We start from the raw sequence: 3,494 nt of genomic DNA, 5'->3' as shown, positions 1-3,494 counted from the left end.
TACATACATACTTACATACATACTTACAAACTTTTCCTCTTTATAATATTAGTATAGATTGTTATAATATATATTATATAATATATATAAGCAAATATTGTTATGTGTAATAACAATATTTGCAAGCTATGAAATATGACGATTATTATCAATATTCCTATCGTAATAATATTATTTCGATATAAATGAATGATTTGTTAAAATTAAAGGCTTTACCTAATGAAGTGACACAATATTAAATCTAATCTCATGAATTACTTGAATATAAGAGATAAGATATACTCTCAAACTGAAATAATAGAACAAGATAACCAACTATGTGTTCAGTACAAATAGATATTAAATATTAAAGCCAGAAATTTCATATTGGGAAAGTTTGTTATAGAGTTTCAGATGCGAAGTTATCCATTAGTATTTATTATGTATGGTATGGAAGTAAATGAATTTGTATTTTTTATTTTTAATGCTTTAATCTACGCATAAATTTACAAATACAATATAATTAGAAAAATGTTGAATAGTACACAATCTACCAAAGATTATAGGTACATAGGGACAGAGAAAGCGACTTTGTTTTATACTATGTAGTGATGGGAGTGATGATGTCAAATCACTAAAATCAATTAAATACATATGTAAACCGAAAAGTCAATGATAGAGGTAATAGGAAGAGCTGTTTGAGCTTATTCCAGCCGCTCAATTCCATCATCGCACAGCCCGCCACAAAAGCCTATACCATCCTCACCACCTGGATGGTTGGCGCAGCACAACGGTGCGTTTCAACCGTAGCTTTCTTCCACGGACATGTAAGATCTGGAATAATCTGCCATCGACTGTCTTTCCGAGGAACTACGACTTGAGTTATTTCAAAAAAAAAGCATATGTGTTTCTTAAAGGCCAAAAGCACACCGCTACCTAATTCACGGTTAGCTCCACCTTTCTCCTTAAGACCGTTTTTATCCCATCCCATTCCCCTCTATGGTAGGCAACACCCATAACGTATGTTATGGACGTCTATGGGCGACGCACTTTGCCATCAACATCGGCCATTGCATCTGCTCGTTTGCCTTCCAATGCTATAAAAAAAAATAAAAAAATAAAAAAATTCTGTTTATACTCTATGCTCTACAGTTTACACCACATAAAATGCGAAAATTCCTAAACGAAAAATATAAATCCTTTTAATCCTTACACATTACGGAATGTTGCACAGATTGACGTAGGTATTTGTAGGAAAATTGGCATTAAGGTGATGAATTAATTTTTCTAACATTTACGGCCCTTTTTAAACCTTCGTAATTTTTATATTATTAAAGTTGTCGTGATGAAAATTCTTGACAAGAAAGTTCAATAGTAACACAATACGTCTACCGTTTTAGAAACATGATTCCATGATATTTTCTCGATAGAAAAAAAATACAAAGTTCTCATTGTTATTTTTTTATAATCTCTGGCATCTTCAAAATAACAAACGTAAAGTTACGAATTTTTGGATATTAACTATAAAATATACAACCTATACGTCTACCGATTTAGAATTTTGAAATATGCGATGGTTTTGAAATAAACAAGAAATACTTGAAATTAGCGCGCGACCAGCCAATATAGCGAGAGCCGCCCTGTACCTTCCTACCCCGATCGCTGCACGAGTCATTCCCGCTACGGCCGTCACACGGGGAACTTGTGTCGCTCGCGCAATCGTAAAAAAGGGTGACAACACGATAAGACAAAATGAGACAAATGGGGACAATAAAGAAAATAAGAAGAAGAAACATAAAGGTTGGAGGAAAAATAATGCTTACAATTGGAACAAATTAATGAAGTAAGTTGGTTTTATTTTAAATTTGATGATAATTGTATTATAGACGATGTTTGATATGTACCCCTGTTTTAAGTACATAACGAATGTGTAAGATTTTTTCATTTATAGCATAGATAATCTTTTTCAGAAATCCGGAATCCAGAAGGAAAATAAACCCACTGATTGTTCACAATGTGAACCCACTCCTTCGTAAGTACCTTTATTCAGTCAAAAATGTATGTTATCAACGCTCTACTGGTTTTATCGCATGATTCCATTTTTAGCAAAAAGCAACAAAGTGCAAAGAAATAAAAAATCATGGTGAACTTAGTGGAAGTATGGTGGACTAAATATGGAACAGGAGCTCATTGGAGTAGTATTATATTTAAAAAAAATAGGAAAAATTTCAAGAATTACATTTCTTAGTAGGTGGTAGATAAGTATGTTGTATAAAGAATTTGATGTTGATATTTATTTCATTTATACTTACTGCACCTGTGCCGGAAATTGCTTAGTACTAAAACAGGTTTATATTCATATTTACATAGTAATGTGAGTTTTCATTTCGAAAAATTTTGTGTAAGTATATTAAATTGAGTTCCTGGGTGATCTGGAAACACAATTGGGCCCGGAAGATGGCGCTGCAGTCACTCCTCCTAATCACATGAACCGATTTGGATGAATATTTGTGTGCACATTTCATTGTTGATTCGTTTTCACATTAGCTAATATTATGTATTTTTGTTGTTAACTTAATTTAATGTTTATAATACATTATTATTGGTATAAATAAGTCAGTGTTCGTCTCACATTGCTGTACCTGCCTACCTACCCTACCAGGGCCTAACTTTGTTCTGGCTATTTTATTTTGATTATTTGTAAAGCAATAGAGTGCAAAAAATAAATACATGCGTCAATATATTTTGTGTTTTTTTAAAAACAATTTTTTTATTTAAAAAATATCATTCCGACCGCGGCTTTGCCCGCGTGGAATTAGGTTATATTATCGTGAATCCTGTTTTATCCCACAGAAGTGTTCAGTTCGGATAAAAAGTATCCTATGTGTAAATCCAGGCAATTAGCTATATTTTATCAAAATTGGTAATGTAGTCTTGACGTGATTAAGTAACAACTAACAAAAAAATATACAAATTAACATCCAAAGTTTCGCATCAGTTTTACTGTATTAGTGATATCTTCCACTCTTGACTTTGACTGAGAAGAATTAGGGTTTATAACTTCTTTCAGAAATAGTACCTACCTTTCATTTCTGGGCATGATGTAATATCTACGTCAGCATCAAATTCTATCTAAATCAATTCAGTAGTCCGCGTTATTGAGTACCATTTCATTTTTTCAGAGTAACAATATTTTTTGTTATTTTAAAGATTATTTATAACCTGTATTATTTTGTAAAAAAGTAAACATTACGAAATAATAATAATTATTAATAATGTCTAAGTAGTTGTTAAAAAGAAGATTATTTGTTTATAAGCAAGAAAATAAAACCAATAAATCAACAATTAAATAAATGTATAACAATATTATAACTGTATGACGACTCCATACATGTTTGTCCCGAGTCGGCCAGCGGCAGCGCGGCGAGTTAGCAAGAATGACTTCGCGCTCACCCGCGTTCGCGATAGCGAGCTATTAGACTCCGCCCGCCAAGCAGTGGATTTTTTTTTGTGTA

At 32.4% G+C, this 3,494-nt stretch overlaps 1 long non-coding RNA gene across 1 annotated transcript; it reads left to right on the top strand.

Moving 5' to 3' along the window:
* Positions 1-1,240: 1,240 nt before the first annotated feature.
* LOC149487696 (uncharacterized) lies at positions 1,241-2,701 on the top strand. The gene is made up of 3 exons (XR_016315691.1): positions 1,241-1,822; positions 1,950-2,011; positions 2,086-2,701. It is a non-coding gene; the product is annotated as an uncharacterized LOC149487696 (long non-coding RNA).
* The last annotated feature ends 793 nt before the right edge of the window (positions 2,702-3,494 follow it).

This window comes from Colias philodice, chromosome 6 (genome assembly GCF_061535455.1).
Source record: "Colias philodice isolate Cphi_HAF_F1 chromosome 6, ilColPhil1 Martin Lab GWU primary, whole genome shotgun sequence".
Lineage (NCBI taxonomy): Eukaryota > Metazoa > Arthropoda > Insecta > Lepidoptera > Pieridae > Colias > Colias philodice.
This window is presented reverse-complemented; position numbering and strand designations above follow the sequence as displayed.